The sequence below is a fragment of the Sarcophilus harrisii genome, chromosome 2 (assembly GCF_902635505.1).
Source record: "Sarcophilus harrisii chromosome 2, mSarHar1.11, whole genome shotgun sequence".
Classification (NCBI taxonomy): Eukaryota; Metazoa; Chordata; class Mammalia; order Dasyuromorphia; family Dasyuridae; genus Sarcophilus; species Sarcophilus harrisii.
Genome location: NC_045427.1, coordinates 159,878,340 through 159,904,508, shown reverse-complemented (window position 1 = coordinate 159,904,508; position 26,169 = coordinate 159,878,340). Strand labels below are relative to the sequence as shown.

Here is a 26,169-nt window from a genome sequence, read left to right as displayed (position 1 = left end):
ACCTAGATAGAAAAGATCAATGAATTGGAATAGGTCAGTGGCAGGAAGCAATGTCAGAAATGAAACCAGTGTTAATGGCAAAAATCCTCAACAAGGTTCAAAAAAAAGCCTAGTAAGAGACAGAGCGCACAGGTTAGGTATCAAGTGAAAGACAAAGAGTTAATTTAATATGTCACTTTGGAGAGTCATATGTGTCAATCTTTAATTTTAGTCCTTAGGCATTCACTGATTAACCATGGCTTCTAACACTACCCAGACTTTCTGCAAATAGAGCATTCCTTATGCCCTCAGTATTTTCATTCATCCTCATGGGATCCACAAGGAAGTAGATTCGGTCTTCCAGATGGAAAATTGCCTATATCATCATTAAAGTTCATGAAATTTAGAGGGTGATAAAGCCTTGTGCTTGGGCTTGATGTAGTACTATTGAATGAAAGCCTTCACTAATTCTGGGGTATAAATGTGGTAACAGTTTCCCTCTTCTGATCCATAAACTACCTACTCCACAAGGTACTAAACTCTCTATGACTATGGCTTCTTCCTGCTCTTTAACCAGTATTAGATAGTAGAGATTGGTCTACCCAGTATAGGTATCTTTAGGTCAATGTGTATGGGCAAACAGTCCAATGGAATATAGGATGATTATCCACGGAGGGAAAGAAGGAATTCTGGCTGGCACTATTCAGCTTACATATTGAATAGAGAAAAAATAGTCACCCATCACTCAATCTGCCAGCTTCTTCAAAGTTCTATGTTCATAGCCATATATGTTCCTTTATTTGTAAAATACTCCCCTGAAGCTGTGTCTACTGATTTCTTTGGCTGCTAAAAGCATTCCTCCTATCCTCAGCCAATCATTTCAGCTATCTATCCCTGTATCATCAGTGTAAGGGAGAACCATAGAAATGAACCAAAAGGTAACAACCATAGATTTACAGGAAAGAATATTTCATCTGAAGAAATGGCTTGAGTTGGAATAGAAGAAGGACAGACAAATAATTCTAGTGGTAGGTTGAATTATAATTTTATTCAGAAAGACTCAAGCATCGAGGATCCAAGGATCCCAGAGCAAGTTAATGACAAAGGCAAAATTAAAATTTGGGTTTTCTTGATGCCATTGCAGTGCCCTATCCTCTATGTCATTTAGCTGTCCAATCAGTTGTAAGATATGAAGGTAGGCCATTGAGGTGGATTTTCCTCAAGGAATAACAAAGCTGTCTTGAATGCTATGAGGGAAGCCAGTGCAGCAGTTGAAATGGACTATTTCATCCATCCTCTTGGCAGTATGGAATCACATCTTTGAAAAGGTGACAAATTTCTGATGTCCAGACCTGCAGAAAGTTCAAATAGCCCAGATTATTTCCCTTCAGCTTCCTTTTCTTGACACATTCCCCTGAAGGGAACAAGATGGTTAGCATCATACTTAAAACAAGGATACCATCACTAGCATGAGACCACAGGGAAAGTCTTACTGTCAATGTGACCCTGGCAAATGGCTTAATCTGTCCAGATCCATTTCCTCAACATTAGAATGATGAATTTCAACTCAGTAGCTTCTAAACCTCTTATCCAATTCCAGCCATGTTTTACTATGCATCTTATTATTATTAGCCTTCTGGTTGTATGCATGCTCTCTATTCCCTTATTAGTTTTATGAATCCATAAACAAATCAGTTCTGTCATCGCTCCTGTAAAGAACAGAGCCCCTTTGGTTTAACTTACCATTTTTATAACTTTCCAAACCAAAAATGTCCCTCCCTAGTCAATATTCCCTAATATGTGTTGTCTCCCACAACAAGGATATAAACTCCTTGAAGGCAGAGATTATTTTTGCTTTGTATTTGCCAGTGCTAGGGGCTTTGTAAGCATTTAATAAAGACTTTTCCATTCATTTATTCATTCAGAGTTTCCTTCCAGTTCATGGAGAAATTAAATCAGCTGAAGAAATGTGTTCACTTCTCTTCTCAATAGTTGAGCTTTCAAGTCTATTAAAGATGTTCATATTTTTTCAGTGTAACTGGCATTAGTTGTTGGATCCACCCTTCCCACCCCCACTCCAAGTGATATAGAATCAAATCTTAAAAATAGTCTTTGTGGTTAAGAATTTTTTCCCCAAAAATAATATTGGTTTTGGGTTGGGTAATTTCTTGGTTATTTTTTTGTTGGGTTTACCTTGTTTTGCTATAGACAACTTTAATGAAACAGATACAGATCCTTGGGAGGGGCCAGCTTAGGTCCTATTGCCAACTGAAAGGCATCTATTTACATGACAAAAGGATTTCACAGATCTGATTATGCTACCATCAAGAGCTGGAGAACAATCTTTTTAATTCCCTAAAAAGCCTGTCAGAGGCAGGGGTCCAACAAAGTCTTTGGGTACTCCAGAAGATTTGTGAGTCTTCAGTAAAGTTGGAAACACAGGTAATAGAGCAAGTCACTGAACCTCTCTTGGTAACTGTAATTATTGCACAGAGGGGTTGTCGTGAGGCTGAGATGAGATAAAGTACCCGTGATGCTTTAAGATTTTATGTGAATGTCAGCTGTCATTATCATTGTACAGATATTAAAGGATTTTCTTTTGGTGCCAGGGCAAGCAATGAAGTAAAGAACTACTTATCTCCTTCATCCCCAATCCAACAATTCCTGAAATAATTGAAAAAGCAAAGGGATATTTCATATTTCAAATGACTGCTAAAAGGTTTTTTTTTTTTTTTTTCCCATTCATCTCCCTCTGGAATCTAAATGAGGTTGTTTTAGTATGCCTATTGAAGATCTAGTTTAGTGAACATAACCATCTGATGCTCAAGAGCTCAGAAAGAAGGAATAGGAATATATCACCAAGCTATTGAGACCAAACAGCAATCCAGAATCCTAACTCCACACTCTTTTGACATGTAACAGTACAATCAGAGAACAAAAGGAATAAATAAACCCTTTCTTTTTTTCTCACAGGAATTCTGCAAGTATTCCTGGATCACTTATTTCCTGAATGAAAATATAATTTAAAAAAATTAAGTATTGACTATGTACAAAGCACTAAGCTAAGCCCTAGGGATGTAAAGGCTTTCCAAGGAATTACACTCTTAATTTGGGAAGATGACATATATAATGGGATGGTATACTGGAAAGGATTCTTTGAACTGGAAGTCACAGAGATAGTGACTAGTGGGATAAGTGATTGACACACCCTTTCCAATCTGATTATAGATACGGAGAAATGAGTAGGGAGGAGTAACTTCCCAGGGTTCCTGATAGGGAGATAGTAGAGATTACCTGAGCATAAAAGGTTACAGGAAGTACTCAAGTCAGGTAAAGGGGCCCCAAGATGTTCCAAAATTCATTATCAAATGAGATAACAAATGTGTAATAATATATACAAATGAGATAACATGTTAAAGTGTTATATAAATGCTATTATTAAAGGGTTAAGTCTTTCCAGGGTAGAATCTCTGCTCTAGAATTTGGACCTAATCAGGTAATGAGAATGATATGAGTAGATGACTTCATGTAGGGCCATATTTACCACAGGATCTTTGGATTAGTGGTTGGAGGGGTAGAATCTCTGCAATGTTGGCAGAGAAAAATGCTGTATGGTCAATTGTGAGGTAACAATTGTTCTCTGCTTTCATATATCACACATCCCCTCACCTATTTTCAATATATCTCTTTTGGCAATAGAAAGAGCAGGACTTCATGGTTCCTGTGGCCCCCAAGAAATATACACTTATTCTCAAGCCCTTCATTCAAACCCCAGGGACCTCTAAAACATGGAGGAAGTCTCATGGCATCTGGCAATAAGATACCCCTTGTGTTCCTTGAGTGTTACCCATGAAGTCTTAACTTCTGGAATCATTCCCTGAAAGAATCCACATTGCAAAAGCTAGTAATCAGTTGTTCTACAATGATCTGGTTCTTTTGGAATTGTAAGGCTATTATCTTCCTCTGAGTCAGTTTTATGTATACAAGGTCCTTGAGTCTATCAGGGATTAGATTCTAAGTACCTGGGTTGAAGGAACAGGTACAGGTAGGCTCTTCTTTTCTGTGTGTGCAAGGAAAAGGTAATGCTTATAAATGGCCTCATCACCAGAGCATTTTAATATTTCTCTAACCCTTTGGGTCCTTAACTGAGCAAACCACAATATAAATAGGTATATCCAATTAGTTTTGGCTGGCTCCCCAAAAGATACATTGGTTCTTTGAGAATGACACAATGTGAAGGGCAGGGTGGGAACACAGAGCAGTTAGAAGGGATGGAATTCCAGTGATCTGGTTGCCCTGGCTAGGTGTTGAGAATGGTCTTGATTTGCTTATACTGTCTATAAGTAGTTAAAGGGAGAGGGGAGCAAAGCCGGCAGAAATCTGCTTTGATTCTCAATAGTTCATCCTACACTATATCTTTAATATTTTCTATTAATTCATTTAGAAGTGGCTAATTCAATTGGATCTCCTCCTTTGATAGTAGATCCATTGATATATGTTTCTAGTTAGTTCTGGGCCTGCCATTCTGATAGCTGTTTTTATATAGTTAAGGATCCTGGGGAAAGTAGACATCAGAATAGAGAAGCACATTTATACAGCTGTCCACTATCATTAATTTATTAGTTCTTATATGGTAAGAAAGGTTATTGGTTGATAAATGGTCAAAGGATATGAATAGACAATTTTCAGATAAAGAAATTAAAACCATTTCTAGTAATATGCAAAGGTGCTCTAAATCATTGTTGATCAGAGAGATGAAAATTAAGACAACTCTTGAGACCCCATCAAATTAGCTAAGATGATAGGAAAATATAATGATGAATGTAGGAGGGGATGTAGGAAAACTGGGACACTGATACATTGTTGATGGAATTGCGAGTGGATTCAACCATTCTGGAGAGCAGTTTGGAACTATGCTCAAAAAGTTATCAAACTGTGCATGCCCTTTGACCCAGCAGTGTTTCTATTGAGTCTATATCCCAAAGAGATCTTAAAGAAGGGAAAGGGACCTGTATGTGCAAAAATATTTGTGGCAGCCCTTTTTGTAGTGCTGACAAGAAAGTGGAAATTGAGTGGATGTCCATCAATTGGAGAATGGTTGAATAAATTATGGCATATGAATGTTATAGAATATTATTGTTCTGTAAGAAATGACCAACAGGATGATTTCAGAACCGCCTGGAGAGACTTACATGAACTGATGCTAAGTGAAATGAGCAGAACCAGGAGATCACTGGACACAGAAACAGCAAGATTATATGATGATCAGTTATGAAGGACATGGCTCTCTTCAACAATGAGATGATTAATGGCAGTTCCAATGATCTTGTGATGAAGAGAGCCATCCATACCCAGAGAGAGGACTGTGAGAATTGAGTGTGAATCACAACATTACATTTTTACTCTTTTTGTTGTTTTTTGCTTGCATTTTGTTTTCTTTCTTTTTTTTTCTTTTTGATCTGATTTTTCTTGTGCAGCACGATATATATAAATATATATGTACACATATACTGATAATTTTTAAAGCTTTTTATCTTCAAAACATATGTATGAATAATTTTTCTACATTGACCCTTGCATAGCCTTGTGTTTCATATTTTCCTCTCCTCCCCTCCCCCACTCCCTCCCTTAGATGGCAAGCAATCCAACATATGTTATTTTTAACATGTATAACACATATTGGATTGCTTGCCATCTAAGGGAGGGGGGAGAAGGGGTGAAAATTTGGAGCACAAGGTTTTCTAAAGATCATTGTTGAAAAATTATCCATGTATATGTTTTGAAAATAAAAAGCTTTAATTTTAAAAAGTGTATTGAAGAAATCCTCTCATGGGAGTTTACTCCAGATCAGGGCTTTTAAACCCAGAATCTCTATATTTGATTTTTAATAATTTGATAACTGTATTTCAGTAAAATTGGTTTCCTTTGTAACCCTATGTATTTTTGCTTTTTTTAGGCACAAGCTTCATCAGACTGCCAAAAGAAATCATGACACAAAAAGGTTGAAGTCCGGGATCAAAGAGATACCTCAAACCTCATGAGAATCTCCACCAGAGGTCCTAAAACACATTCTAAAATTACTAATTGCTCTCATCCAACATACACATTCTCATATTCCCTTACTCTGCATATGTGTCATTAATTAATTACTCTTTCCTTAACTTGCAACACAAATTACTCCAAGCCTAATGGGATTCCACCCATAATCTGTTCTCTGCATATCTCATACTCCTCATTGTCCTAACCACCCAAGTAGGTTCTGGCTTCCAACCATACCTAAACCCTCAATTACCTATATGAAGAGACCATCTCCACAATACTTAGGACCTGGGAGATAATTAAGCATTGCTCACAGCTGTGTGAACACTTCCCCAGGATTTTCAGCCTTCCTAGTAGCTGAAGGAGAGGACTTACAATGTCTGCCAGTGCCCCCCTGGCTAAAGAGATTTGCTGAGAGTGTAATCATATTGGGGCAAGGTCTAGTGAGGGCTACAGCCTGACAGGACGCAACTCTGAGTGAACTAACTCCCCATCCTTGGGGAATGAGGAAAGGAGAAGCAGAGAAATTTAAACACAAATAAAAGTCAAGAATGTGGGCCAAGTTAGTACTAGGAGCCAAGCAGAAAGATCAGTGAGTTAACTGTATGGGTGGGAGGAAAGGACAGAGAGGAGGATCAAAGCCAGAGATTTACAACAAAGTTCAAGAGTAGAGCCAGCCGGATACAATGTCTGGGCTTCATGCTGCAAGGGCTGGCAATCAGTCAATAGACAAGAAGTCAAACTAGACAAAGAAGGACCAGATGGACAGACACAGGAGAGTTTTGAGCTCAGCCGGCCATGCTTGTCCAGACCCCTTCAATTTAAGAGCTCCCCATGCTTACAACCCCTTCATGTTGGATTATGAGAAGCAAGAAGCAAGAGGTATGGAGGAGGAGGGTTGTTGCCAGAGTAATAGAATGAAATACAAAGCAAATGGAGACCCAAGGCAGGAAATGTGCCTGGGGACCAGAGCACTTGGTTACCCGAGCAGCACTAAATAAAAGTGAAAAGAGAAGCAGAAAACAGACTCCAGTATAAGTCATAAGTCTGAGGAGGTCTGAGTTTGAACAAAGAGTTCATGTGTGATTTGCCCTGCTCAGTGAGGTAAGTGTGATTTTGTCCTTTTTAGCTGGGATATTCTGGTATTATCCCTGTCCTCCTTATTAATTGAAATAACCTTCAGCTGTGGACAACTTGTAACTACTAAACACATACAAGGATTTCCCTTCTAAGAAACCACTATATCTGAGCGTCAGCAATCATCAGACAACTAAAATAATCTCTTCTGACCAGTATCTAAAACCAGAAGAAACCTTAGAGATGACTCAGTTCTACCCTAACATCTTAGAAATTAAAAACCAGGTCCTGACTTGTCCCAACAACACAGGTCCTCTGACCCCAAAGGCATCATTCTTTTCACTCTATTATGCTTGATGCATTTGTTGGTACTGCCTATTAAACAGTATGAAGAGAGTATATGCAATAAGATACTCTCAGTCCACTGTAGTATTGCTAAGAGAATCATTGTCTTTCAGGTAGTTGTTTCTAGGTTGACATTGGATTTGGGAAGGGGAAAAGCTGTGGAAATTGATGGTGTGTCCAAGGAGAGGGAAAAAAAACTAAATTGGATTCAATAGAAGTCACAAAACTAAGTCTCCCTGGAATTGAAGACCAATGCAAAGGGAATAGAAAAGAAGGGAATGGGTAGAAGGGAAGAGATATGCTAGAACTAGGACAGTGGGAAAAGGTTAGATAGGTTCAGTAGTCCCAAACAATTAGTGAAATTTACAAACATTTACACCTAAGTTTTGAAAATAATATAGTCAATTAAGGAATAGTGATAGAATGAATGCTTATGTATATTTATATATATGTATATACATATGTATATATAATATGTTTACCTATATACATATATACTCACTCATGTGTACATACATGTATGTATATATCTATTCATTTTTTATGTGTCAATGACCTTGTTGAATGTTATGTTAGACTAGGTAGATTGTGAAAGCACAAGTATGACAATGGGGATTGTGTTCATTAGAGAGCAGACTAAGAGCACACATTCTTCTCCTAAGGGAAGCAATGAATAGTGAACTGTAATAAACATTCCTTTTTCTATGTTACTGAATTTCTGAGTCATATTTGTACAGAAGCCAAAAGAGAATCAGCAAGGCTGTTAACTGCTGTAATAAGGTTTAGCTTGTATACCTCCTGGAGACCATCTGTCACACCAGTTTACACAAAATTGTTGTTGTCCATCCTTTGTTTTTTGAATAGGACCAATGACATCATGGTGTTGGGATAAAATGGTGCATGAGTAATAATTTCTTGACTTGTGATTAAATTGGGATTTAAGTGACACAGAGTTGGATAAAGTCATCAGCCTCAATCTGCTTTCCAGAGTCACAGAATTCCAGTGGCAGGACAAAAGTCAGGATTTCTGGTGATGGCTTTTATACCTAAGCTCTGAGCACTCCACAGTGCCTGCTTCAAGCCTGTGGAATTGCTAGAGTAGGACCATTAGAAAACACGTGCCTGGCTTTCCCCTTCCTTCAAGTCTCTAAAATATATATACATTCTTTCAACAAGACAAGTTTTATAGATATTATGGAAATGTGTATCGGTATACCTTTCAACATGGGGAATATCATAATGTTATAGCGTAAAGAGTGCTGGATTTGGATGCAGATCTGGGTTGAAATCCTATTTTGGTCAAATTTATTACCATGATTATGGGCAAGTCAATCATATAGTTGTGATATTTTGTTTCCTCAACTGTAAATGCCTGTATTTTTTTTTTAACAGAATCACATGGGAAAATATAGAGAGAGTATTCTGCAAACATTAAAGTGCTATTAAAAATACCCCAGTCTGGAGTAGATTCTTGTTTGAAGAACGCTAGTAACGCTAATTGCATAATATGTAGGAGTTGGAGAGAGGGTGCAGTTGGTAATAAGAAGACAAGCAAGATAGAGGAATGGTCAATGTGAAGAATTTTGATCATGGGGATATTGGGAAGCCTTAACCTCATAGGCCATCAGTAGGTCCATGGCCAAGCTCCATTTGGTCATCGTTTGAGTCTTGATTGATTCAGATCGGATGTAAATACCAATCATTTCTGCCTTGGCCAGAATCCATAATGGTCTGCCCCTTCCAGATTTTCATATATATATATATAAAATCATACATATGTATATGTGGGTATATTTAGATTAAGTGAAAGAGGAGATTCTTTACTTCAATTGCTACTTAGATTTAATCACTAAATGAATACAACCCCAGTCATAATGAGACCTGTTGAAGACCTAAGCTTAAAAAGGTTAAAATCTCCCATTTCATCCAAGGCCATTTCCAATCATCTTGATCTATATCTTGCCATGAGACCTAGATGGCTCTGGTGGGGAAAGTGAGGTAGGTGACCTTGCACAGCCCTCTTATTTAAATCTAATTCACTTGCATGTCATGGTGTCACTTATGTCATGATCTTCTTTGAAAATGAAGGATAAACAGCAACAAAAAACAGCTATATAAATATTAATTATTCATAGGAAATTGGGGGGGGGGAGTTAAATGCTATGGTTAGTATAAAATCAGAATTAAATTGAGGATCTTCTGACTCTCTGTTCCTTCTACTGCCTCATCAGTTATCCAAAATAGGAACTTTTGGTTCTCTGGGAAAATTCCCTTTGAGAGAAAATGTGAAGAAGATACATCTCAAGAGGGAAGATTTGTGGACTAGCAATCATTGATTAAGAAGGGATTCTAGCTTGATAAAGCCTAAAGATAAAATAACACACATTGTAGATAGAAAGAAAAAGAAAACCAATTTGCTTATAGAAGAGTTAATGAAAATTATGATCTTAGAGAGTCAAGGAAGAGTTGAGTTCAAATCTAGCTTTGTGTGTACAAGTCATTTAATTTCTATCTGCCTCAGAAAAATAGGGATGATAATAATATCTATCTCCAAGGTTATAGAGAGAAAAAAAATGGATAACTGTAAAAGTACTTTACAAACCTTAAAGAATTATACATGTTATAGATGTGGTTATAGTTGTTGTTATTATTATCAAATGTAATTAATCAAAATTTATTCACTTGTCCTTGATGAGAAAGGCTGGGACTGGTATACTGCCATATACTATATCAATTATGCAACTGATACATGCTGTATATTCCTATCTTTGAAAATAGGTTTTATATTTTCAGGTAAATATCAAATTAAGGAATGCTAATTTATTGTATATTCAACTTAGCATATACTCTATTGGTCAGAATTTAGGCCATTCCCTAATATCTGTTATATATATAAAATGAAAACCATTTGAAAAAATGAGAGAGAGAGAAAGATAAACACACATATCTTCAAAAAGCACCATTTATATCTATTATGCAATATTGAGAGAAAATTTAGGATATATTCAGACAATATGGTATAATTAAAAAGGTAGTAAGTAAGAGTGGACAGAGTGCTAAGCATAAGGTCAAGATTTTTATTCAAATTTCACTTCTTGACATTAACTGATCTTATGACCATTAGTCAATCAATCAGTAAGCAGTTTTTAAGCACCTTGTATGTGGTAGATACTATGCTAAGTTGTTATTTGTCCTTCCTTCTCAAAGACAACCAAAATATTAGGGAGGTGATGCTATAAAATTCAAGTGAGTTGGAATTGAGGGAGGGTTAGCCATGCAAAGTCACCAGCCTCATTTTCTCCTCCAAGGAACCTGGGAAAGTCAAGAGGTAGAGATGAGATAGAAGAATATTCTAAGGATAGGGACTACCAATAAAAATATCCAGAGTTGAGAGAGAAAATTCTTGTTTATAGTACATCCTGAATGCCAATGTTGCCATATGGCAGAGTACCTAGCAGGGAATAAGGTAGAAGAAGAAGAAGAAAAGAAGAAGAAGAAGAAAAGGAAGAAGAAGAAAAGGAAGAAGAAGAAGAAGAAGAAAGAAGAAAGAAGAAAGAAGAAAGAAGAAAGAAGAAGAAGAAGAATGTGTGTGTGTGTGTGTGAATGCTTTGAAAGTTTTTGAATGCGAAACAGAATATTTTGCATTTGATCCTGGAAGTGATAGGGAGCCATTGGAGTTTATTGGGTAGGGGAATAACATATTTGAACCCAAGCTTTAGGAAAATAACTGAATGGAAGATGGTTTGGTGGGGAGAACATGAGGAGATTGTTGTAGCTTTGCAAGTGTTAGGAAGTTATCTGATTCAATTCAATAAACCTTTTAAATGGCCTGGAATGAGTGTTCATACCCAAGAAGTCAATGATATATAGCAATTATACTTTAAATAGAAATGAGTTGATCTCTTTTCTCAGACAGCTGATTTCAGGTAAATTTATTTACTTGGATTCCTTTAGAAATTGTTTCAAATATGATACAATGAAAAGAAGATTGATTCTGAAGTCAAAAAGCTTGGGTTCAAAATATACCTTACTACCTGTGAGTTCTTGGAAAAGTCTCTTAAGCTCATTTTGACTCATTTTCATTATCTTTAATCGAGGGAATTGGCTTCTGGGATCCCTTTTGGTTATAAATCTATGATCCATGAACAATCTGAAATGTTAGGTACATTATTATTAAAATACTCCATTCCCAATTATTGCACTCCTTCACAGAGTTGAATATGTACTGTGGAAATGTCTTTGTTGCTGGCTAAAGTCATGTTTTGAATTTTAAATCAACAGAATCTATCATTACAAGGCAAAAGAATAAATTGCCTTGTAATTCAGAGACAAATCACTATTACTCTTTCTTTGCTAATAAAGCTAGTATATATTAATTTTCATCCAATAAAATTGCTGGGCAGAATGCTGGGAGCCAGATGGTGGCATTTGGGGGAGGTGGACAAAGTGTACAGCAAATAATCTCTCTCTGTTCCCTAAAATAAGTGTTGTTTTCATTGTATTTCCTATGAGCATCTCCTGTCTATATTCTGCAATAAGATGGCTAAATGCCATTCAACAGGGGCTTAATTTTGATATAGAAATTTTGTGTTTTACAAGGTAGAATATGACTGAGTTTGAATATACAGAATATTTTTACTTTTTTTGGCCCCTAATCTGCCTCTGTGCCCATGTAGACCTGGTTTTCCCTCCCCTCCCCCATATTATATACACTGATATACATGTGGTAGACTGTAAGATAAATTGATCTCTACTACGATGCTTACATGCATTACCAAGAGAATTTTGATAACTTCTATTATATTTAATTTGTTTGGCTATTCAACACTTCAGTTCAAACTTAACTGAGAACCTATCACATTTGAAACACTGTGCTATGTTCTGGGGACAGAAGAACAAGGTGATGTACCATTCCTACACTGAAAGATGCTTCTAAAAGGCCACCTGTTAAAATAGATATATTTTACCTAAGATGAAAAACGTCAATCCATGCTCTCCACACTACACTTTTTGAGAGTAGATTAAGATCAGCTTGCTGTTACCTTAAAAAAAAAAAAAAAAAAAAAAAAAAGGAAAAAAGAGCTAATCCTTCAGAGAACAATAAGAACTGGACATTTAATAGCTAGATATTGACTGGGATAGGATAGGAAGGAGAAAAAAAAGGGAAATATTGCAGTTGGAGGCCTTAGATAGCTTGAGTGCAAGAGGATGGAAAGGCTGAAGACAAATTTTCCAAATCTATTTTGGAAAACAAGTCTTACTATAGTGAAATAAAAGAATACTATAAGACAACATCAAAAGATTACATGATATAATGAAAAAACTGTTGGATTGGGCTCAGAAAGCCTGAATTTTGGTCTTTACCATCACTTTTTTTCTTAGTTGCAAACTATAGACAAGCCTGTTCGATTATCCAAGCCTCAGTTTACTTATCTGGAGAGGGAAGTAATCATACCTATGGTATATTCTTCAAAGGTAGAGTGTTCTCTTAATGTAGAGTGTTCTGTTAATTTTAAAGTGATATAAAAATTGTCAGATGCTGTCATTTATAAGCACAGGAGTATAAATAATGGGGTGTAAAAGAAAGATGAAAAGAGATTGTGATTGTGAAAGTCACATCAGAGAAACAGAATTCAAAGAATAGATGTTGCTTTTGATGCCCAAAACTTCCGATTTTAGGCTGACAACACTTAATATCTTAAAGTTGTCAATATTTTGTGACATAACTACTCCAAATTATTGTAATAGGTAAAATGTTTAGCTATAAGAGAAAATAATGGACCTACAAAATTTGAGGAAAAGCAAATACAGGTAAAATCCTGGTATACCAAGAATATGCATGAGAAAAGGATTATATAGTATAAATCAGGGGAATTTAGAGCTATAAAGGAGTTGAGAGCACCCAGTTCCATGCTCTTATTTTGCAGATGATGAAACTGAATTATAGTTAAGGAAAAAGATTTAGCCAAAGAGACAGAAGTGGTAAGAAGATAGGACAGAATTTAGTCCAGCTCCTCTGACTCCAGTCTTAAACTCTTCCTCCTACCCCTTTGTGCATTTTGGGCATTTTTTTTTTCATGAATCAAAGTTTCTAGTACAATGAGATAATTTAATTGATCCACTGAATTTGATTTCAAAGTAATTTTAGATAAGGTTTGAGAAAGTTAACATCAGAATATGAGACATTAGGAGGGTTTGAAAGAAGTAGAATAAATCATTCCTAATTTGGAGAGCTGTGCATTTTTTTCTAGTTCAGCAGGAAGAATCTAGTGAACATTTATGGAATTCCTTTTACTTGCATGGAAGGCTGAAAGGTACATTGAGAGAAAGATAGAAGTATATGAGAGGGTCCCTTAACTTCCAATACTTAGAACTTAATTGGTATGTAAACCTTCTGACTTCAAAGACAAAATCTATTTATAAAGATGATGGGGCAGCTAATTGGTAATGGATGGATCACTATCCCTTAAGTCAGGAGGACCTTAGTTCAAATTTGGTCTCAGATATTTAATATGAAGGCTGTGTGACTCTGGGCAAGTCACTTAACCCCCAATTACCTCAGCAAAAAAAAAAAAGAAAGAAAGAAAAAGATACTAGAAAATAGTATGTATAAATCTTTTATAGCTTTGAATTCAGTGGAACTAGGATCAGTTGAAGATTTCAATAAAGGTTCAGTTGAAACATCTACAGATATTTAGCTTAAAGATTTAAGGCAGTTAAATATTTTCTTAATATTTAATTTTCTTAAATATTTAAATATTTTCTTAAATATTTTCTTTTCTTAATATTTTCTTAAATATTTAAAAGGTTCCTAGTTTAAAAAAATAAAGTGAGGTAAAGATAGCATAGGATTATAGCTCTAAAGTTAGAAGACATATCAGGTAATGGTGGTTAGGTGACTTTCCTAAAGTCATTCAGGTAGGAACTAGGACAGTCAAGTTTTGAACTCTGATCCTGTAATGTCCAATAATATACTACTGGCTAGAATGGCCAAACTTGGAATCAGGAGACCAGTGTTTGAGTCCATCCTCAAACAATTACTTGCTATGTGTTCCTGGGCAAGTCATTTTAACCTCTTAAATATATGTTTTTCATATGCTCATCTCTAAAACAGGAATAACACACTTACCATGTACCTTCCAGGTGATAGGTTGTTATCCTGTTTCGCCTGAAACAAAAGAATTAGGTGCAATATACTGAAACTTCAGGGAGGCAAACTTTTGTTACTATAAACAGTTTTTGGAGCTACCCTAGATGTAATGAATTGCTTGAAAAGGGTATGAGTTTCCTCTGACAGGAGCTCTTCAGGTAAAGGCTAGCTGTTCACGTGTCAGTGATATCATAGATGGGGTACATGCTTTGGGTAGGACTTGAACCAGATAAACCATATTCTGCAATTCAGTGATTCCATGGGGGGAAATTGGAGATAATATTTGAATGCCTATTTGGCAGTGTTTTTGTAGTACTTATCAGATAATTTACAATTAAGTGCTCTATAATTATAAAGAACCATGTACACATGACAAATAATTATTATTGCTTAGGGCTAGTGCTATATGAAAGACAGTGAACAGTTTAGCCCTGCTTATTGTGGTAATTTTTCTTTATCCTTTAAAATGTGAATACCTCTCCCAGTAACCAGTAGTCAAGGCCCATGATCTCAATTTTTTTTTTAACTGTATACCCTTATCAGAAAAAAAATGAATATAAACTTTTAACATGTATATAAATACTTATTTCCAGATTAAATGTATATGTCACTGTAGTAATAATTATGTACATTATTAAACTTATACAAAATAGAAATTAATAAAGGATGAGTTCAAGAAAAGGTAATATTTGGGGATCTACTGAAATCTGAGTGAGCAAAGTTAGACCTTTATGTGAGGAAAATCATTGACAATTGTATGAAGAATAAATTGGATAGCAGAGACTTGAAGCAAGACAATCAATTAGGAAGTTTCTGTAAAGGGCAAGGTGAGAGGTGATGAAAGTCTGAATTAGGATGTTGGTTGAATAAAGGAGGGAAGCAGATTGGAGACATGAGGATATAGAATTGGCAAGATTTAGTAGCTGTGAGGCAAATGACACCAAGGTTGTGATTCTGACTGTGGAAAATTGTGGTGTACTCTGAAATAATAGGGAAGTTTAGAAAAGGATGTTTGGGGAAAATGATACTATAATGAAATCTAAGGTCTGCCACAATCTTATCTGTTCCTGTTCATTCTGAAAAATTCTCTGTCTTACCAAAAAACAAAAATAGGGAAGTCAGGACTTCGCATCTATGTTTCAGATGAACTTTCTTATATGGGTTGTTTCACCCATTTGAATGTAAATTCCTTGAGAGTCGGGGACTGTCTAGCTTTTCTATTTATTAGCACTTTATTTTACACAAAGCATGATGGCTAATAAATGCTTTTTTCATTCATTCACTCATTCATCTTGCACTATTCTCTTTGAACCATTAAATCTCTTATCAAACTGAACTTCCACCATCTTCTTTTCTTATCCTGTTCTTTCCTATTGCTTATATTTATTCAAATTCCTTCCTATATTGGAATGAATTCTCATTTTTCTTTTGCCCCTTAAATATACATATCTGTACCTATTGACATCCCTTCTTTCAAGGCTAAAATTGGGCATCACCTGCCCAATGAAATTCTCCTTTGTTCCTAACTCCCATGTCCCCATTTGAAAGATATCTTCCTCTTTAATTCTTTCGAGAACTTTGTCTGGATCTCTTTTTTGCATGGGTCATTTTACCTTGTAGTTATATGTCTATATAGTTTATCTCTTTTATCACTTTTGGTAGTAAATAATGTATATACAATTTACATAACATTTCCCTCACAATAACAAAATAGTAATTTCCATCCAATGAAAGAAAAGGAGAATATTATATAATGAGAGGCAAAATACTAACAAACAAAACAAAACACTAGAATAGATCTTTGTTAAAAATCTCATTTTTGCTACTTGCTAGTTGTGTGACCTCTAGCAGGTCCCTTAACATTGATGAGTCTCTTTCCTCATTTGTAAAAATGGAAATAATAGGGGCAGTTCGTTGGTGTAGTGGATAGAGCACCAGCACTGAGTCAGGAGGACCCAAGTTCAAATCTGCCTCAGACACTTAACACTTCCTGGCTGTGTGACCCTGGGCAAGTCACTTAACCCCAATTGCCTGAGCAAAAAAAAAAAAAAAGGAAATAATACTTTACAATAACCCGATCATTAGGATGTTGTAAGAAAAGTAGTTTGCAAGCCTTCAAATAATACAAATGTATATATATATATATATATATATATATATACTATATATACATATATAATTGTTATAATAAAAAAACTATTATTCCCATTTTACAGATAAAAAAGAAGGCTGTTATATTATTTATTCATAGCCACATAAACAAGTAAAAGAGAGAAATGAGACTAATATAAGGCTTCTTCCTATTACATGATTTTTCCTCTCATAGATTATGAGATACTTGATAATAGAGACAACTTTTTTTCATTTTTGTTTTCCCAGTACCTATTGTAGTATCTTGCCTATCCTATGTATGTCTGAATTGAGTTAAAGAACTTGAACTTTCCATCTAGAGATTTTCTTTCTAGGATGTCTGTGAGTTCTATCAATGGAACAAAATACAAATATTTAATAGAATACTTGTTTCAAACTAGAAAATTTCAATTTAAAAATCACAAAAATAGATTATTTACTAATAACTAAATTAAAAAGATTCTAAAATAAAATCACTTTTCTCTAATAGTTTTTATTATAAAATGATTTTAATTGTTAACATAAAACTTGTAAAAGCAGGTTTGTCAATTATGCAGTAATTTCTTGTGTATCCAAATTATTACTTTTATTTTGATAAACAGAAAATTATATGATAGCTTATAAATGACCTGTTCAATTTCATAGACTGAGAAAGCTTGAAAAGCTAAAGGTCCTTATATAATGCAGGAACTTGGATTTAATGGCATCAAATGACATATAATTTGATTCATTCAATCAAATTTGCAGAAATTAATCAATGAGGGTCAGCACCTTCCATGCTTGACTTGGTGAATCAAAAATAACTGGACTATTTTTTGTGCTATAGTACTATTCATCAGTAATCATTGGTTCTTGGGATTTAGGATTTCCTGCTAATTTTTATGAACTGAAACATGTTATGAGGTCACATGATTTCCTAAAGTTTTGTATAGCAAGTTTGCGCTGACTTACTATCTTATTGCCAAGTTGATTACATTTTGCCTGTTAGAGTTCCAAGAGTACCCTTAAGAGTTGGAAGTTGTTTCTTCTCTATCACCATTGGCTTGAACCCCCACTGGTGGTATTCTGTACCTGGCCTTCAATCTGTTAGCTTCCAGTAACTGATTAGCACTCCACTTCCATTAACCATTTAACATCAATTAGCTTTTGCAAAAGGAATTTATTTTTAAATTTAGTAATAGCAAAAGTAAAAACATCTTCCCTCTTCCTTAAGTTGGGCTCTTTTGGTCTCTAGGGAGATTAAACTAAAATTTAGCTCAGTTTTTGCAGGATTGTGATTTTACCAAATTCATATCAAGATCCTTTGTGCATCAATGCTGCAAAATTCAGATACTGAGATGCTAGAATGCCAGCCAGTGCCTTGTGCTTCTGATCTTTCAGAACTCACAAGTTCATTATATCTATTCTTCACCTAAAACTTAAAAGAATAACTGCAGAGGTCAAGGAAATTTTATGAGATCACAAGTCACCTTCAGTGTGGAGATTCCAAAGCATCTCTCCTTACAGCATTGTCATTCACCAAATGCTTTCTGCAAAGGTGTCAAATCAAAAACATAGCAGCAAAGAGAAAAAAAAAAAAAATCTGAGGTACTGATCCCCACTGCTTTTTGAAGGCATTCCTTCAAATATGCAACAAATAGGAAAAGCATCTTCTAACTATCATTAGCAAACTGAAATCAGTTATGGAATTGAAACTTACTCAAGTCTCTTTAAGATGTATTTCATTTCTCTCTAAAGCAGGCTCCTCCCTAAAGCAGGTTCCTCCTCATGGATAATAGCATCAGAGGAACTCTGCACATTTGTCAGATTCTTTTACATTTTCAAAATAATAAATTTCTAGTAGTATTCTTCTACCATTTTTTTCCCCTGAGGTAATTGGGGTTAAGTGACTTGCCCAGAGTCACAAAGGTAGGAAGTGTTAAGTGTCTGAGTTCACATTTGAACTCAGGTCTTCTTGACTCAGCTCTGATACTCTATCCACTGCACCACCTAGCTGTCCCTCTCTTCTACTTTTAAAAATACTTCCAAGTTCCATTGGGAAAAAATATTGCTGAAAATAATGTGCTAGATCTAGAGTTAGGAAAGCAAGATTTGATTTCTTCCTCCCACAACTGAAAGTTGTATGGTTGTAAAACTTTACTTCTCAAGCTCAATTTCCACATCAATAGATATAGAGATAATAAAAATACTTTCAACTCTAGAAAGCTACACTGGGGCTCCCTTGCTCTAAATAATAAGTGCTTCATGCAGCTCACTCTATTTAGGTGGTCTCTAGTAAGTTTAACTTCAAAGATATTACACATGGGGAAGATGGCCCACATGAAATCCACAATACCCCTAAGTATTGCCCAAACAAGATTAAAATGTAATTGGGAAATACTTAGCAAAATAAAAATATAAGATATAAATAATATTAGTAAGTCGTTTTCTAGGTCAATATGCAGCTTGCAGGGATTCTTATAGTTTCTGTTTGTTTGATGTCACTGCTTTACTTTATGATCCGGACATATATCCTGTGGCAGTTCTAAAACCATAATCAAGTTAATATTACCATAGCTACTGAGAAAAGCATGTCAATGCATTCCTGTCTATGATTCCATTTATTATCTTATTATTTCCCAGAACAAAATATCTGTCTTTCCCTGGACACTCTCCTACATGTGCTACAGTACTTAGCAAGGTGCTTGACACAAATAGTAAGTACTAATGCTTTTTTTCCATTCATTCATATTTAGTACCTACCTTATAAAATTATTGTGAAGAAAGCACTATGTAAATCTTAAAGTACTAAGGGAGTTATTTTTAAAGTAGCTGGATTAACTCTAAATCTCATGATCCTATTTACTGTATATGTTTTACACCTTTGTAGTTGATGAAAAAGAATTAACTTTTCTAGTTATTTTTTTTTCTTTTTTCCAATCCCTCAAATTCTGGTTATGTGACCAGTGGGTACATCAATCAAAATTTATTAATTACCTACTATATGTCAGACCCTGGGCAATATCTCACAGATAGCAGCTATCAGATGTCCTTTTGAAAGGATAAAAATATCTTAGTAGGTGATTTGATATAATTTGTATTACTTCTATTTCCCATGCCAGAGTGAATGCCTGACTAATAAGTCTTTCTATTTACTTGCTTCCCTCTATTGTATGTGATTGAGTTATGAGAGGAACAGAGTGGGCAGAGCAAGGGGAGGAGAGGAAAACTCCCTGCTACAGAACCTTTTGCATCACTGAGTTGGGTGGAGTCAATAGTTGGGCCAGCAGGAGTTAGAGGTTTCCATGACTCCCTTTGTCCTTGTTCCCCCAGGACTAGAAGGTAAACTCTGGTAGGTAAGCATTCAAGTGACTCCCTCTTCTAAATTCATTTCTCTTCTGTTAGAATGTTTTCTCCAGCTGTGACATTTGGCTTTTCCTTCCTTGTGGAGACTTAAATAGAAGTAACCTCTTTAAAAGGGCAAACATCATAACATATGCAGGTGTTGTTTTCTGAGTCTATTTTTTTGTCATCTTCTCACATTGGCACTAAATACTGGGTGGCAATTCAGAACTCTTTGAATGGCAATTATTCTTTTAGGGTTATAATCTAAGAGCAAATAATTCAGTATGCCTGTGTAAAAGAAAGAAATGGATTGACTATAGTATTCTAAGGCTCCAAGGATGCCAAATAAGTAATCTCAGAGCAAGACTTATGCCTATTTTATGTTCTTAAAACATAGCTTAGTCATATGCCTTATTGATAAAATAAAATGTAATTTACTTTGATGGCTGCTTTAAAGAATACATTAAATTTCCGGCATGTTTTAAAGAGCTATTGGTTTCAAATGTGCAGAAAGAAATTGATGCAGGTCACTGATTCCATGATATTTGAAGTTTGAGTGCACCTTTAAAGAAAAATAAAGACCCTTCATGGACTCACTAAACTAGAATTCAGAATATAGAAAGGAAGATTTGAATCTTTATATGATTAAAAAAAACATATCTGATGAAGAATATGCTTATACCTAGTAGAAAAGATGGATTTTTTTTCAAGAATTCATTTTACAGGAAATGAAGTAACTGTAATAGCAGGGATAGGCAAAATACTGAGTTTTGTTGTGCTGTTGCCATTGCTGCTGTTTACACACGAAAATTTGACTTATGATGCATCTCATCTTTGGTACAAATGTTTATATTTTTGAAATGTAGTCCTTAATTTCTACTTCAGTTTTCCTTGGTATGGAAATAATCCTCTATTCCCAAAGATATTACAAGCAAAGCACTCATTCTAGGAGGTACAATCAAGTTGGAAAAACTTTGAGCACCTATTCAGGGTGTTTTGCTTTTTCTGTTATTAATTGTGATGGTGGTTAGCCAATGAAAGCATTTCCAAAACATTTGCATTGTGCTTTGTCCCAATTGCATAAGTAAAACTAATACTATCTTCTATTATTATTTTTAGTCAGTCAACAAACATTATCAAGTACTTACTATGTACCAGGAACTTGAAGTCTAATGGGGGAAGATAACAAAAGGAAGGGAGTAGTGGAGAGAGGTTATTTTTTTTGTTTGTTCATACCAGAGAGGGGATGCCATGACTTGCAAATGAATTGGATTTAAGTGAGGGAGGCCTGTTCAAGATCTCCTGCCTTAATTTTCCCTCCAGAGCCATTTGGGTCCAGTGACCAGACTTAGATCTGGAGGACTAGAGATAGCTCTGGAGGCAGTGGGAGACCTTGACCTTTTTAACCTAAATTCTTTAACAGGCTTCAGTGTGATTGAGGCAACTGATCATTCACTGATCAAGACTAGGTAAAAAAGAAATGAAGCAAAAATTGGTTTTTTTTACATGATCAAAATAAGTGAATAAATAGGACAAAAAAAAAAATGGAATCCATGTGAGAGTGGAAGTCCCTCACCATTTCTGGCCAAAAGAACTGTTGCTATTAACATTTCACTCTGAGGCAATCAGGTCAATTCAAAGAGCAAGTGGGCTGGTGAGAAATGAATTGATGACTGGTTGGAGCACCCTCCAAAAACAGAAATTCTGAGAGGAGCCATCCAATCAAAGGGAAGGGCTGCAAGGGCAGAAGGCACCTTTGAGGTGTGAATTCTATGGCTAAAGTTGTTTTCCTATAAGAGATTAGAATTATGGATTTATCCTAGTCCTTTTTTGGAGCATATACGTTATACTGAGGAAAAGCATTGTCAGCCAGAGGATCTCAATTCTACCATAAGCTTTGCAACTTACCTGTCTGCTCTTGGGTAGATACTTTATATGAGTTTTCCTCATGTATAAAGTGAGGGAATTGGACTAAATAGCCTCTAAAGTCCCTTTCAGTTTTAAATCTATGATCCTATAATGTTTTTAAGGGTAGAAATGGATAATGGCATTTAGGATTTTTAAAGATAATGCAGTCATGTAGCAAATTGTTCATTATCAGATTCATTTAGTCCCACACCAAATTGCTGTTCCAGTTGTAGACATAGTAATCAGAAAGATGTAATGTTCTATTCAGGAAAGTTTTGAAAAGAATCACACCATTTCTAAGTGGTAGGGTCATTTCATGTTACTGTGACTTTTGATAACCGATATTTAACATTATAATGATCTGTGATTTGGGTGATAGGGGTGCTCCCTTCACTGCTGTAAATTGTAATGCCTTTCTGCCTTCCCTGTGCCTTTGCATAAACTGTTTTCATAAGTGAAATTTATTCCCTTTTCACCTAGAATCCCTATCTTTCTTCAAAGCCTACCTCCTATGTTATATAGTCTTCTAATCACCCACTCCTCTATAAAGCTTTTCCTGAGCCACTATCACTTCTCCCCACCTCCCTACCTCCCCCAAAAAGAAAAAAAAAATCCTTTGTGTTTGCTTGCTATTAGTTTTGAATTCACCTATACAAATGTATGTTGTTTGCCTTGATAGAAGGTATGAACTATGAACTAGTTCATTTTTTGCTTTGTATTTGCTGCCTGGCACATATTTAGAGTCTAAGAAGAATTTGATTAGTTAATTGAAATATCTTAGTTGAAAGTTTCTAGGAGCTGTTTTGTAATACAAAAATCATTCTATCACCAATCTGATGATATCCTTTTTTGAACTTACCTGGATTTATCTTCAGATGAAAGACATGTTCTGTCACTGCCCTATACTCAACTCATTTCTAATTCAGTATTGATATGATCTTCCAGGTTTTTTACTTCCTTGATATTGCCTTCAAGAATCTAGAGTCATTTCTGTGACACTATGATCTAGATATGAGAGAAGGAATATGTAGAGTCAGATTCAGTAGTTTTCTGGATGGCTGCTATTTTGTGCTGCATAAAATGTTTTTTCTCTCTTTGTTCACTCTGTCTTAGCCCTAAATATTTGGAAGAAAAGAAACATTAGTGTAGAAAAGTCTTCTAAATTCAGAAAAAAAATAAGAGAATAAGAGGATAAAGGAAGGATTTTTAGAGGAAACTCTACTCATATCAGAACTGGGTTAAAGAGAGAACAACATATACATTTAGAAGGAAATAAAAGTCTTCTAAATTTATAAAGAAATAAGAATGTGAGGGAATAGGATAAGAAGGTATAGAAAGGTGTGTAGATTAATAAGTATGGGATAAAGAAGGAATAACAAATATATTTGAAAGGCTATAAATGTCTCCTAATTTCAAAAAGAAGCAAGAGGGTAAGCAGAAAAGGTTGGGGAGTGAGGATAAGAGAGGGATCCTTGGAGGGAGAGTAGGTTAAGTAATAGGAAGGCAAGGTAGTAAGTAGAAATAAAGCAGGTAGTCAGGAGGGATAGGAAATAAAAAAAATAAATACAAACATAAAATGCAGATCAAGAGTAGAATTTATTATGTCAAAAAAAAAGCAAAGGTAGTAATTATGATCTCAAAATTAAAGCTAAAATATATTTAATCAAAAGAAGAAAAATATGGCTTTGTGTCAGACATATTAAATAATATTGTTTTCCATTATTTAAAATAACTAGAAAGTATATAAAGTTGTAATACACTGTGGTATAGGAAATAATGAGATGGTGGAGTTAAAAAAATATGGAAAGACATACTTATGAAGGAAGACTTTATCCATCTTCAGAGAAAGAGGACAAACAACCATAGATAGTACAGTCTTTCATAGATGAATATGAATGTATATGTTTACATGTGTATGCTTATATATATATATATATATATATATATATACACATATATGTATGTGTATAGGTATGCAAGTTTCTATGTGTGTATGTCTCTGTTTCTCTCTCTCTCTGTTTCTCTCTCTCCTTCCTTAATTATAGCCTGGGAGGGGGAAGGAAATGGAAAAAAAATAAAGTAAAAAGTAAATAGCGGAGAACAAAAGAAGGCCTAGAAGGAAGCAAAGAAAAAATGGACAGCTTTGAACACAGTGTGTGGTATTTATTATATAACCTACCTTGAAATGGAAATTTATTGTATAATATTTTGAATCCCATCTTATGTTCTGCTGTGTACATGGAAATGTTTTTTTTTTCTTTTACTATTTTGTATTTAAGTTTAAAATAAAGAGACAAAAAGAGAAAAGAAAAGAACAAGATGCTAATTATCCTTTACTAGAAAGATTTTCCATGAAGGCAAATATTAGGCATTGGCAGAATATATTAAGTATCTCTGTACACTAAAAAAACAAAACAAAAACAGAGAGGGCATATTAATTTAAAATACATGTTACAACTAGAACATCATTAACGTTAATCATAATGATGATATTACATATCTATATTGGGGATCTATACTGATAAAGATATAATGGAACCTATCCATTATGGAGTGATCGTACTTGCCCTGTAGGGTATCAAAATAGCTAGGGTTTTGTTTGTGTTGAAGCTTTTAATAGTTTATTGAGTGACTACCAAGCTACCAGTTGTTTCAGGAGCATGTTTCTGGAAAAAAACAAAAACAAAAAGCTGAAAAGTTGTTTTTCATGAGGAGAAATCAGATACTTCAGGGAAAGAATTGGGTTACTTTACAGAAGCCATATTCAGATAAAAATTCATCTATCACATACCTAGCATACCAAATTTTCCTTACAAAACCTTTAATGGGGGGGGCTCGCTATCTTCGGAGGCAACCCATTTTATAGGAGGGAACTCTCTTATACTAATGAAATCACTTGTCCTATTTGAAAAAAATAGTAATGTGTCTTTCGCTGTAAAATAAAAATTAATTCATTTAATGTTTATTCTATGTCTATCTCTGTCATAGTTTAAACAATGCATGGGGCTTTGTCTTCTTTTTAAAATTTTATTTTTCAAATTAATATCTGTGACTTTTTACACAATTTCCCATTACATGCTCCTCTCCTTTTCTTCCCCTCTCCCCTTTCTTGTAATTAAGAACAATTTGAACAAAACCCAACAAACCAAAGAACTGACATATAGCATGTGTGATCTTTCAAACCTGTACTCTTCACAAGTCAATTCCTATATTTTAAAACTAAGTTGGTGAAACTCTTAGCACAGTTCTTAACACAATTTTTATTAAAGACTGTGATAAAATAAAACTAGTCTGCTGTTGCTCAGCCTCCTTTTGATGCAACCTTAAAAGATCCTAGCTCTTAACAATCCATTATCAAGTTCTATAGAAACTTGCTTCAGTGCTTCCCAACAATACCTCGCACATAGTATACACTTATTGAAGGGAATTCAATGTCTCTCACTTCTGTCTTTACCTTTTAATCCCTGTAATTCAGGGTTTTATTATAGTTACCATAACACTCAAGTGGTTCTTCAGTTTCTCCTTGTAGACCTTCATGAAGGGGGAATCCACCCCTCCCCCCAAACAATCTATTCCACTTATGGACAGCTCTCACTGTAGAAAGTTTTATTTATTTTTTATTCTGACATCAAGCCAAAATCTGTCTCTTTGCAATTCCCTTATTTTATTCTCAAGCTTTTTCATTTTGCAGATAAAATTGTCCTGATGAAAAGTCACAGAAGAACCTGTCCTAAACTATGTATAGATGTTTGTTATTACTGTTATTGTGGTTGTGCCACTTAGTCCTTCTGCAATCTTGAGCAAATTCAAATCCCTTTATCTCTCTGGGCCTCAGTTTCCTTCGATTTAAAATAAGAGCAGGGGAGCTTACAGTGCCCTTCCTACTCTAAATCTTGCAATCTTATCTTAGGCATCTTTGTATTCCCCAGAACCTAATACAATGCCCGGTACAGCAGGCACTGCTCTGTAACTGTCCGTGGCAGGAAGGGTGAATGAATGAACAATGGGTCTTTGGGTACAAAGATACCAACTGTCTGACCCGGGCTGGCGATGCTCTGTCCACTGCTTCCCTTCCTCCGCTTCTCCTTCTCAGCCTCCCTCGGGATCACATTCTCTCCGGGGCGCAGCTACACCATCCTTCTACTCTCTCTCACTCGGCGCCCCTGCCCCGATCTAGGACCAGGGAAAACCCAACAAAGGCAAGCAAAGGGTGACGG

General features: G+C 35.3%; 1 long non-coding RNA gene across 1 annotated transcript; it reads right to left on the bottom strand.

Annotated features, from left to right (window-relative positions):
- Positions 1-1,005: 1,005 nt before the first annotated feature.
- On the bottom strand, positions 1,006-26,164 carry LOC116421461. Its single transcript, XR_004231822.1, has 3 exons — positions 25,992-26,164; positions 22,812-22,957; positions 1,006-1,331 (listed from the first exon to the last, which is right to left on the bottom strand). It is a non-coding gene; the product is annotated as an uncharacterized LOC116421461 (long non-coding RNA).
- Positions 26,165-26,169: the final 5 nt, after the last annotated feature.